The sequence below is a fragment of the Otolemur garnettii genome, unplaced genomic scaffold (genome assembly GCF_000181295.1).
Source record: "Otolemur garnettii isolate 467f Iridium unplaced genomic scaffold, OtoGar3 scaffold00001, whole genome shotgun sequence".
Taxonomy (NCBI): Eukaryota; Metazoa; Chordata; class Mammalia; order Primates; family Galagidae; genus Otolemur; species Otolemur garnettii.
This window is the reverse complement of record NW_003852396.1, coordinates 52,311,593-52,325,112: the sequence shown is the minus strand read 5'-3', so window position 1 is coordinate 52,325,112 and position 13,520 is coordinate 52,311,593.

The following is a 13,520-nucleotide window of genomic DNA, read 5'->3' as shown; positions in this document are numbered from 1 at the left end:
TCTGTTTCTTCTATTCTGAACAACTGTTGTTAAATATGTGCATACTTGAAATAATAATGCCCTCTGTGAATTGCCTGTTTTGTCATTACATAATGGCCCTTTTAATTCCTGGTGATATCTCCTTTCTTTCTTTCTTTTTTTTTTTTTTTTTGTGGCTTACTTTGTCTGATATGTAGACACTCAAGCTTTCCTTTGTTCAGTAATTACATGGTATATAATTTCCCTGTTCTCTTACTTTTAATTCATCTATCACTTTATATCCCTTCTGGTAACCACAAAACAAACAACTATGAGTTACACAAATGATAAGGAGTGAGGAATCAAAATAGCACTACAAAAAATAACTAAATCACCAAGATAAACAAGAATGGGGAGGAGAGAATTAAAAGAAGAAAGAAAGGAAGGGAGGAAGGGAAAAAATGGCAGTAAGTTCTCATATATGATCAGTTGTTAGTTTTGGTGTAAATGAATTCAATTCTTCAATCAAAATTAATAAAGTGGCCAAATGGATTAAAAAGACAAGCTCCAACTACACACTGCCTATATGAGGCTCTCTGGTATTATTCTCTTTTGGTATGAATCAATACTTTTAATATTTTCTTTATAGCGCATCTGGTAATAAAGAATGCCCTTATTTTTTATTCAACAAAAACATCTTTATTCACTTTAATTAATGATTTTTTTTTTTTTTTTTTTTGGCCAGGGCTGGGTTTGAACCTGCCACCTCCGGTATATGGGGCTGGCACCCTACTCCTTTGAGCCACAGGCGCCGCCCAATGAAAAATATTTTTGTTGCATATAGAAACATGAATTGAATGTACTTTAAGTACACTAAAGCTGTACTAAAATATACTTTAAAGAGAGCACTAACACTGTCTTGTGCCTCAAATCCTCATAGTTTCTGATGAAAAATCAGTAGTTATTTGAATCATCATTTGCTTACACGTAATGTTATTTTTCCCTAAATACTTAACATAATTATTGATTTCTTTTCATTTTTCTCTTCACAGGTTTATTATAAGGGCTCTTAAATATTTTTTGGTGCAGACAGGCTCCATGTGATTTTGCAATCCCTATTTCTTACAATGAGATCATCCCAGAATAGTCATATGTTGATCTTCTATTCCTTTGAGAATTGAGCACATTCTTTAATGGCTAGTAATCTTGAACTGTACCTTAAGTATTTTAAATATTTTGTTATAAGACAAAGTCTGTTACAGTATTCTCATTTTTTGGAGTCTGCCAATATTTCTGTTGTTTTGCTTTGTTCTTTTTGTTGTTGTTTGGTTAACAGTGAACAAATCTGTACATCTGTTACACAGGATTTGTTCTGACACCTGCAAAGTGTTTACATGATGGTTAAAGCCCAGGATTTTTGCAAGGCTGCCTTTAGTCTGTCCCCCACACACCTGGCTAAGGACAAGCTAAGTTTTTTTGCTGGGTGACACTCAGAACTAGGGGGTTTCTTTATTCCATCTTCTTCTTTTATTAAAACTTCCCCCACAATCTTCACATTTAATGGACCCCCTTTTTGTACTTACTGCTGAGGACGGCATGCTTTGTATTAGTATTTTGCTGCCCACACAGCTGTATAACTGTATAATTTAGGCCTGCCTTCAGAAAGCCAAAAAAAAAAGAAAAGTGGGAAGAAATAACCACTATATTTACTCTCATCTGAGTTCTTTTTCTGAAGTTTTAATCCCTTTGAGATAAATCAAGAGCACTGAATCTTGATTCAGCTTCTCCCCACACACAAAGCTTCTTGATCCCCACTTTTTACGTTCTAACACATCACTGGGCTGGTTCCTGCCTGTCCTACTAAGATCCACTGAGTACAGCATTTGATTCATCTTAAAACCCAAATATATCTGAGAAATGTAAATGGAAACATTTGAGTTTATTTCTGTGTTAGGGTGCAGAAGGCTCTGAAGAAAATTTAACAAGGATGGCAAGCACACATGACAAACTGCCTACATTGTAATTTTGCCTTAATTGAAATGTGTATTCTGTCTCCATACATATTGAGTACTCAGATGCACAGGAAATTCCAATGGGGTACAGAAAAATCCATACACAATAATCCAGAATGGAGTGTATTAAGGCTGTCGTGGCAGAGAATGCTATAGTCCCCATTTATAAACAGTTTCATTTTCCAAGGGCAATAATGACTCAAAAAAATTAAATAGAAAGTTCTAGAAATAAAAGTTTATAAGTTCTAAACTGTGTGCCATTCTGAGGAATGTGATAAATTTCGTGCCATCTGCTCTGTCCTTCCCAGAATGTGAATCATTCCTTTATCCAACCTGTCTGTGTTGCAGATGCTACTGGTCCATTAGCCACTTAGTGGCGTCTGGTTCATCAGATGGGCAGATTACAAGAAGAAGGTTGTGGACAGTACAGTAAGACACCTATAGACAGGGAGAGAAAGAGGAAACACTCACATAACTCTCATTACAGTATACGGTTATGATTTTCTATTTTATCATTGGCTCTTTCTCTTAATCTCTTACTGTGCTTAATATATAAATTAAACTTTATCATAGATACCTATGATGAAATGGAGAAAACCCAGTTTGTACAGGGTTTGGCATTCCCTGGGTGTCTTGTAATGTATTCCCCATAAAGAAGGATTATTCTACCACAATCACCTAACGACTTTTTCTGAAAACCAATTTTAACATGCATATCTTAAGGTAAAAAAAAAAAAAGTCACATATAAGAGAGTTTGCTTTTAAGAGAGTTTGCTTCCAGTGAGCAAAACAAAACAAAAAAACAAGTAAAAGGAAAATTTTATTTTATCATATCATTATGATTTGTGCTAAATCTACCTTTCAAGAGCACATTGGTAGTCAGTGAAAATTAAAATGTGTAGTATTGTGAACTTCCTATATAGATTTGGTCATTTGTTGACTTAAGAAAGAAATTTAGTGAAAAGTCATTTAATAATGAAAATTTTTCTGAGCAGCTAAGACTTATAAAATTCTAGCATAATTAAAATTTTGGATAAAAAATATAGACCTTAATGCCTTCCGTTAGATTATGTTTGAAAAAAATTAATATTATGGTTAAAATAACAAACGAGTCCATTTTCTCTAGTATTTTGTGTGCTTTTCTTCTTATGGATGAAATCACCCAGCTTTTTGTTCCCCCACACCAGGCTTTTGTTTATAAAAACATCTCAAAAAGAAAAAAAATTAAAATTCCATATTTAAGAATGCTTAAAGGCTAAATTAAATGCAATTGCTGTGTTTTCTACTTTAAATATGAATGTTTGTTATGATAAAAATAATTTTATCTGATTGCTTTAATGACTGCTTTCAGGTAAGAACTTTATGCTGTACGGTATCCTCTCCCAACACCCCCACAAAATGTCCAGGTTATAACACTAGAACCTGACTGTGTTAACTGACATGGCAAATGGACTTCATAGATTTGAGCTGAAGACCTTGCCATGGGGAAAGATGCAGGTGGACCCAATGTAATCACAAGGGCTGGAAAAGGAGAGGAGATGACAACAGCAGGGGTCGTATTCAGAAGGACAGGATGTAACTGAAAGGAGACTGCTACCCTACTGGCTTAAAAAAGCAGGAAGGAGGCCAAGGAACGTCTTCTCCAAAACTTGGAAAAGATGTGGAAGCAGATTCCCTCCCAGATTTCTTTAAAATAGAATAGAGCCCTGCTATGGTTTAGTCCAGTGAGACTGAGTCTTACTTTCTTTGAGGATTGAAAAATTGTTCATAGCCAAGAACTTTGTGGCAGTTTGTACAGCAGCAATAAGAAACTCATAGAATCATCCTGACATAAATTTGCAAAATTTTTATTACTAAATTTTTTATTATTTTGTTCTACCAATAGTAGCCTTTATTTTTTCTCACTAGGTCTTATCAATGGTCCAAAACAGATTAATTTTAAAACACAACTCCAGAAGTAAAAAGTGTTGATATTTGTGTAATGTTTAAAAATTCAACTAATTGGGCAGCGCCTGTGGCTCAAAGGGGTGAGGCGCCAGCCCCATATGCTGGAGGTGGCAGGTTCAAGCCCAGCTCCAGCCAAAAACTGGAAAAAAAAAAAAAAAAAAAAGAAAGAAAGAAACTCAAGTAATTGAAAGTTATAATGAACATAGTGAGTAATGAATGCACCAGCTTTACACAATGGCCCCCAAATTCCTTGACAAGACTCTCCCTCTGAGGTGAGGCTATACCGCCTACCCTAGAATCTATGTTCTGTGATTACTTAGCCAACAGAATATGGTAAAAATGATTTTTACTTAGGTAAAGTTCTTAAGAAACTAGTGGCTTCTTCTTCCGGCATTTTTAGATATTCTTTTTTGGAAATTATCTTAACTACCATAAGGAAATCAATCCTAGAAGAGGTTAAGCTGGAATGGAACCAACAGTGAACTCCAGTTGGCCAGCCACGTGAGTGCATCAACTTGAAAGTGGATCATCTAAGCAGTTGGACCACTTCAAAGTATGCAACATGGAGCAAGGATAAGCTGTGTCCACTGAATACAGCCAAAAATTCAGATCACAGAAAGTGTATGATGTTGATAAGCCACTTTTTTGAAGTAGATTTCTTGATGCAGCAAGAGTTAACGGGAATAAGACATAGGCACTCTTATCTGATCACTATAGTATAAATATCGGGAGTCTTCAAAAAGTTTCTATTCTAAATAAAATATAATCAAATAACTATACTATGAAAACATAAAAATGATTGTGAAAAATGACTTCTTTCAAAAGCTAAAATTCTGAAATCTTTTGTGACTTTTGAGAGTGTTCTGAAACTAGTGTTTGGAATATGGTGACACAGAATGTCATAGCATGTGTTAGTTACTTCAGGGAATCGAAAGAGCAGTCTGGGAATAAAAATTCACATCTCATCTGCCTTGCATCTCAATAAATATAAAACCAAATATGTCCTTCTGTATAATCATAATAAAATACATTTTGATAATACTGCAGAATCTCCGTAGTTGACCACCTCTCTACACTGACCATCTCCTTAGGTTGACCTAATTTTCATTAACCAAACATGCGCCATATGTATGTATCAATACCGTAGGCCTAGATCCTTATGTTGACCAGTTTGTTACAATCCTTTGAGTGTTCAACTTATAGAGGTTCTATTGTATTTCTAGTTTTAAATTTCAATAAACAATTCCTTGAATTTGTTGGTGCTTTCATCTGTCTCATACACTGCTGTCTCTCACTTGTCTCCAAAATGTAAGCCCCTTAGGCTTAAAATTTGATGTGACATAAAATCCATGAGTCTAGGATTCTTTATTTTCTACTCCATTCATGAACATGCAAATGACTTCACATCGTACATAACAGTGTCCAACTTTCTCTGTCCAGTCCACACAAGGACCACTTCTATTTTACTGCAGAAGTAACTGTCAAACGTTGGCTTGTTGAGATTTAAATAGTATTTTGCATTATCTGAGAACTACAATTTTCATGTATATTTTAAAACATTCAAACATAATATTAGTTTTTATTTAAAATTATATGAAACCAATATAAAGGTAATTATTTTTGGATTTTAATATCATACTGATGACACTCCTACTGGATATATGAGGCATATATCATGAACTCCATACTCTATCTCCTCCACTAAATATCTGTCCTATTTCTTGGTGAATCTTGAAAGTATTCTAGAAATTACCTAAATTTGGCCAGACTTGGTGGGTCACACCTTTAATCTTAGCAATCTGGGAGGCCAAGGTGGGTAGACTGCCCTGACCTCACAGGTTCGAGACCAGCCTGAACCAGTGTGAGACCCTTCTCCCCGCCCTGTCTCTACCAAAAAGAAAAGCTAGGCATTTTAGTGGGTGCCTGTAGGCCCAGCTACTTGGGAAGCCGAGGCAAGAGAATCACTTAAACCCAAGAGCTGGAGGTTGCTGTGAGCTATGATACTACAGCACTCTACCGAAGGCCACAAAGTAGAGTGGCGTCATACATAGCTCACAGCAACCTCTGTCTCAATAAAAAAATAAATAAATAAATAAGTAGAAATTTCCCAAATTTGGGAATTTCAAAATATACTTTTACTTTCACTACAAGCAACCACACCATATTATAATATTATGTTTTATTTGCTATAAAAGCAATATTGTTTCCAAATAATTATCTTCAGGCTATTTGCTTCTAATTGATTCTAGAGAAATTCTCTTATCTAGCGAAATTTGACTGAGTTTAAAGTTAAAAAATAAGAAATTACATAACATTTAGCCTTCAATTGGTATTTTACGTAAAGTTTATTTATTTTATTTCACAATATCATAAGGGTACAAATATTTTGGTTATAGGAATTGCTTTTGAATAGTGTGAATCAAAATGATGGGTGTGCTCATTACTTGAATAATGTGCATCGTACCCCATAAGTGCAGATTTACCCCACCCTTTCTCCCCTTCCCAACTGCTGGCTTCCCCTGGACTTTCACTACCATATGTGCATATAGGTGTTAATTGATTGGTTCCAATTCAATAGTAGGATGGGTAGTGTTTGTTTTTCCTATTCTTGTGATACTTTACTTAGAAGAATGGTGTTCAATTCCATCCAGGTTGTTTCAAAAATATTAGTTCGCTATTTTTTTTTTCTTTGAGACAGAGTCTCAAGCTAGCAGCCTGAGTAGAGTGCTATAGTGTCACAGCTCACAGCAACCCCCAACTCTTGGGCTTAAGTGATTCTCTTGCCTCAGCTTCCTTAGTAGCTGGGATTACAGGTGCTCACCACAATGCCTGGCTATTTTTTGATTGTAGTTGTCATTGTTGTTTGGCAGGTCCAGGCTGGATTCCAACCCACCAGCTCCAGTGTATGTGGCTGGTGTCCTAGCCACTTGAGCTACAGGTGCCAAGCTCTAGTTCACTATTTTTTATAGGTTAAGTACTCCATAGTATACATATACTACATTTTACTAATCCACTCATGTATTGATGGGCACTTGATTCCACATCTTGAAATTGTGAATTGTGCTACAATAAACATTAGAGTGAAATTTTCTTTTTCATAAAGTCACTGTTTTCCACTTTAGATAATACACCTTATTAGAACTGCTGGATCAAACAGTGGGTCTATTTTTAGTTCTTTGAGGTATCATCATACTCTAATTTCCAAAGAGGCTATACTAGTTTACAATTCCATCAACAATGTAAAAGCACTCCTTTCTCTCTACATCCATGCTAGCATCTGTTATTCTGGAATGTTTTGACAAAATCCATTCACACTAGAGTTGGGTGATGCCTCCTTGTTGTTTGATTTGCATTTCCCTGATGATTAGAGGCACTGAATATTTTTTCATATGTTTATTGCTCAAACATCTGTCTTCTTTTGCAAAACTTCTGTTTATGTGTTTTGCCCACTTTATATAAGGTAGTTTGATTTTTCCTGCTGATTTGCTTGAGTTCTTTATAGATTTTTTTTATCTGTCCTTAATTGGACAAATAACAAAAATATTTAGAAATCTATTTGTAGAAATCTAAAAATATTGGGTAATATTTTTTAGAAATCGAAAAATATTGGGAAATATTCTCTCCCATTCCATACATTATCTGTTTGCTCTATTAATTGTTTCCTTGGCTGTGCACACACATTTAAGTTTAATCAGGTCAATTGTTGCTGTGATTGCCTTTAGGGTCTTTTTTATAAATTCTTTGCCTAAGCTGATGCCTATAAGATTTTTCCAACATTTTCTTCTAGAATTCTTATAGTTTTATGGCTGATGTTTACATCTGTTTTCTGTTACAAATTACTTTTTGTGAGTGGGGAGAGGTGTAGATCCTATTTCAATCTTCCAGAGGCGCATGCATAGTTTCCCAAGCACCATTGGTTGAATAGATATTCTCCCCCTCCCCCCAGTATACATTATTATCTCATTTTCAAAGATCAGGTGACAATATAAAGATGGTTTTATATGTGGGTTTTCTGTTCTGATCCATTGATCTGTCTCTGTTTCAAACCAGAACCATGCTCTTTTGGTTACTATATTTTTATAGAACAGCTTGAAATCTAGTAAAGTGATGAATCTCAATTTTTCCTTTTTGTTTAAGGTTACTTTGGCTATTTGGGATGTTTTTTGGTTCCATGTAAAGCGTAGAATTATTTTTTCTAGATCTGTGAGAAATGACAGTGGTATTTGAATGGGGATTGCTTCAAATCTGTAGATCACTTTGGGGAGTGTAAATTTTGTTTCTTTCTCTCTCTCTCTTCCCCTTCCTTTTTCCTTCCTTCCTTCCATCTCTCCTTCCTTCTTTCCCTTTCTTTTTTTTTTTTTTTTCAGGTTATTGTTAGGGTACAAACAACCAGGTCACAATATTTGAATTTGTTAGGTAGAATTTCTCTTGCACTTGTGTCCCACAACCAAAAGGTGTACCATACACCCCTACACTGTTCTCTTTAAGTGCCAGCACACCAAGGGTAGTGTAGACATTTTAACAATGTTGATTCCGCTGATACATAAACATGATATATTCTCCATTTGTTTACGTCCTCTGTTACTTCCTTTCTCGGTGATACATGATTCTCCCTGTAGAGAGGTCTTTTACCGCTTTGGTTAAATATATTCTTAATTTTTTATTTCTTTGTTACTATTGTGAATGGTATCAAGACTCTGATTTGACGGTCAGTTTGACTATTGTTGGTATACAGGAATGCTAAAGATTTGAGCATTTTTCTTTCATAATCTGAGAATTTGAATGTAAGTGTCAATTCCAGTAGTGTCTTAGCAGCATCTTTGGGGTTTCTAGATATTTAAGCATATCATCAGCCACGAATGATAGTTTGACCTCTTCTGCCCCCATTTCAATGCCCGTGACTTTCTTCTCTAGTCTTACTACTCTGGTTAGCACTTTCAGCACTAGGCCAAATAGCGATAGTAGGGAACCTTGTCTAGTTCCAGATATAAAAAGAAATGCTTTCAGTTTTTACCCATTCTGTATGATGGTGGCTGTGGGTTTGTCATATATGGCTTTTATAATTTTGAGTTATATTTCAACTATGCCTATTTGGTTAAGAGTTTTTTATCATAAATGGGTTCTGAATTTTGTCAAATGCTTTCTCTGTATGTATTGAGATGATTATATGATCTTTGGTTTTACTATTTTTTTGTGTGTGTGTGTAGGGAATTACATTTATAGATCTCCATATGTTAAAATCATGTCATCCCTGGAATGCAGCCCACATGGTTGCGGGTTTGCTAGAGTTTTATTGGGAATTTTTGCATCTGTATTCTTAAGGGATAATGGCCTGTACATTTCTTTTGTTGTTATTGTGTCCTTTCCTTGCTTTGGAATCAAGTCTTTGCAGAATGAGGTGGGGAGAATTTCTTCCATCTTGATGTTATGAAATAATTTCTGCAGTGTAGGGACCAGTTCACCTTTGCTGGTCTGGTGAAATTAAACAATGAAACTATCTGGTCAGGGATTATTCTTTTTTGGAAAAGTATTTATTGCTGCTTCAATTTTATTCTTAATATTGGTCTGTTTAGGAATTCTATTTCTTCTTGATTAAGCCTAGGGAGATTGTGTGTTTCTGAGTAATTGGAATTTGTCCATTTCCTCAACATTTTCCAGTTTATGTCTACGGAGATTTTTATGTTATTCAGAGATGATATTTTGTATTTCTGTAATGTCAGTCATAATATATCCTTTTTAATTTCTGATGGGGCTTATTAGGATCATTTATTTTATGTTTTTGATAAATCTGGCAAGAGATATATCAATTTTGTTTACCTTTTCATAGAACTAATTTTCTGTTTTATTATCTTCTGAATAATTCTTTTTTTATCAATTTCATTGAGTCTTGTTCTGATCTTAGGTACTTCTTTTCTGTGCTAGGTTGGGAATTGGTTTGTCCTTCCTTTCATAATTCCTTAAGATGATTCATTTAATTGTTGAATTGTGGTCATTTTGTCTTTTTGATATAGGCATTTAATGGCATTAATTTTTCTCTTAGGACTGCTTTTGTCCAATCCTATAAATTTTGATAAATTGTGTCCTCTTTGTCATTTGTTTGAAAAATCTTATGATTCCCATCCTATTTTTTTGACCCAATAATTGTTTAGCAGTAGATTATATAATTTCCATGATTTTATGTAGAATTAAGGGTTTCCGTTGGAATTGATTTTTAATTTTATTCCACTGTGGTCTGAGAAGATACGCAATATAATTTCCATATATTTTAATTTGTTGAGATATATTTTTCAGCCTAAGATGTGATTATTCTTAGATAATGTTTCATGATCTGATGAGCAGAATAGACATTCAGTAATTCTGGGGTAGAACATTCTGTAAATATTTGTTAGGGCCATTTACTCAAGAGTTTCATATAAGTCCCATGTTTATTTGTAATATGCTTAGAGGATTTGTCCAGTTCTGCCAGTGGGGTGTAGAAGTAACTGGCTATTATGGTGCTACTGTTAATCATTTCATTTATATCTAATATGGATTTCTTTATAAATCTGAGTGCACCTGTGTTAGGTTTAGAAATCTTAAAATTGTTGTCTTCTTGTTTAATTTTTCCCTTCACCATGATTTAATGACCATTTTTGTCTTACTTTACTTTTGTAGCTTTGAAGTCTCTGTTATCTGATGTTAGAATGGCTATACCAGCTTTCTTTTGGTTTGTGTTTATATGGAATATGGGAGGGGAGGGGTTAGCAGTTTTTGTCTGGGACTGGGTTTGAACCTACCACCTCCAGTATATGGGGCCAGAGCCCTACTCCTTTGAGCCACAGGCGCCACCCTATATGGAATATTGTTTTACCTTGAGTCTAAATGAGTCCCTGTGGGTTAGATGAGTTTCCTGGGAATAGTAGATACTTAACTGGTACTTTTTTTTTTTTCCAATTTGGCCTATCCAAATCCCTCATGAGCGGTTTTCAAGCCATTCACATTTATTGAAAGAATCGATGAGTGTAGGTAGATTTTTATTTATCCTGTTGAAAAGAACTTTATTGCTTTGTTTAGCTTCTAATACTTGGATGTCTAGATTTCTGGCAAGACCTAGGTATTCCTCCTCAAGTGTTCCATAAAATAGGTTTTCTAGCCCTTGTGTATTTTCTTCTTCACCTTCAGGATACCTAGGATTCTTATGTTAAACCTCTTTAAATAATCTCATATTTGGGGGGGGGTCTTTGTTCATTTCTCTTATTTCTATGTTTTCTCTCTTTGAGTGACTTGTTTCATTCAAAGGTGCTGCTGGAGAGCTCTGAGACTTTCTTTGGCCTGATCTAGACTGTTTTTAAGGCTTTCCACTGAGTTCATATTTTCTTGAATTAATTTTTTTTATTTTGAGAATTTCTGTTTTTTCTTAGTTTATTTGTCTGTTTGTTTGTTTGTTCAAGACAGAGTTGCACTTTGTTGCCCTCAGTAAAGTACTGTAGCCTGATAGCTCATAGTAATCTCAAACTCAAGTGATACTTTTACCTCAGTCCTGAGTATCTGGGACTACACGTGCCTGCTAAAGTGCCTGGCTATTTTTGCTCTTGCTCAGGCTGGTCAAAACCTCATGAGCTCTGGCAATCCACCTGCCTCAGCTTCCCAGAGTGCTAGGATTACCAGAATGAGCCACTACACCTGGCCTATTTTTTGTTTGTTTGTTTGTTTGTTTAATAATTTGACTTCTTTAGTGAATTTTCCATTTATTTCCTACCTTGTTTTGTGACTTGGTGTTGTTTTTCTATTTTCTTTTATGTTTCACTGAGCTTCCTTATAATGAGGTGAAATGCTAGTTTAGGTTTCTGCAGATACCACAGTCCTGCTCATACTTGGCATTCAAATTCACTGTAGCTTATCCATTCTAAATGTTCCTAAAGTAGAACAACTTTCCCAATTTGACTATGACTGCAGTGGCCATGGAATGGCCTCTACCCAAGACAATATTAGTCCTTGTGATGGCTGTCAATAACCCTTGTTTCCTAGTATTCAATTTAATGGAATCATCTCACATCAAATCAGGGGCAGTTCTGCGTGACCACTATAATACAGTAGAAAGAATGTTGTGTGACTAAAGCTAAGCTATCAAAGTAATAGGACCTTCTGGTTTTAGCTCTTGGCTACCTTGTTTTGAAGGAGTTGGTCAACCTTCCTTGAGGACATTCACCAGCCCCTTAAAAGATGACCAAGAAAAAAAACTGAAACTCTGGGAACTGAGAGTCAAGAAGTACTAAGAGAAAGATTGAATTAAGGGTCTAGCTATTCAATACATGTTAGAAAGTCTTAAAACACACCTCTGATAATTAAGATAAAGTGAAAAGTACAAAATAAATAGGCAAGAAGAAAAAAGCATATAAAGTAGGAAAAAAAAAAAGAATACTTAGAAGTGCCAATGACATCACAAGCCCATGCTAAAAACTCATTTAGACTTAACACTTTCTTGAGACTCAAATTGTTTTAAGGAACAAATAGGCTGAAAACACTGCACTGTCTTTTAAGAAGGGTATAATTTTTAAGATATACTTTATGTGTATATAATGTAGAGAAAGAAAGTGGTAAAAACTCCTATGAATCTCATACATACTAGTCAAAAATCATGAAAAGAAATGAACAAAGGGGCTTGTAGCAAGCAGAGTCAGGGGTTATTCATGGACGTTTAACCCACCTGGCCTTTTTCAGGAGACCCTGACAAAGATTATTATTTTTAAACAAACTAATTTTGGACACAATTCTAAGAAGCTTTATCTAACAAATGCAAGCAGTGTAACCTGGTCCTTGATATCCTTGATGAATCTCCAACAATAAAAACAAAACAAACAAACAACAACAAAAACTAATTTCTCATGGGTGCTGTGTTCTGGGTGTTAAGTCAATGAGTTATAATTATGTGCTTGGTTGTAAGTCACTGAGACGTTTTATCCTAACACAAATAGGCTTGCTCAAAGCCATTATGTACGACAGTTTCAAATGCCTTAGGAATGATTAAATTTAGGAGCTCTACAACGTTAGCAGAGTGGCAAAATAATAACACTATACATACTTAAAGATTTAAAGTTTATTAAATGTATTTGAACTAATGGCACATCAGGATATAGTTCATGGTATAGTTTGTTTCATGGTTATGGAAAGCATAGAATAATTCAGTCTAAAAATAGTCAACAAAATTCAGTTTAGAAGATTGGCTTTAACTCAGGCAACATTTTCAATTTTGGGAGAGTAAAAGCAGATGAAAAAAAGATTGGACAATAAAAATTTCACTGTCTTCAACTTATTCGTCGTTTCCCTTTTTTAATAGATCCAAAATGCAGTCTTTCTTGAGTTATATTTTTTCTCTAACAAGAAAAATCAAACGTCTTCTTTCCCCAAAGCTGTTTTCTTTACATCTCCTCTCCAATTTTAAAACACGATATTTTAAGGTACCCTAAAGGTTTTTTACCCTCAATAATCTCTTGGGATTAATAGGCCTTTTCTTTGGAGATTATGATTGAGGGAAGTTTGTCATACATTTCATGTGTAAAAACTATTCTCTTAATGTGTCCATTCACAAGATGCTGTTCATTTGATTCAAATCCTTTCACATGC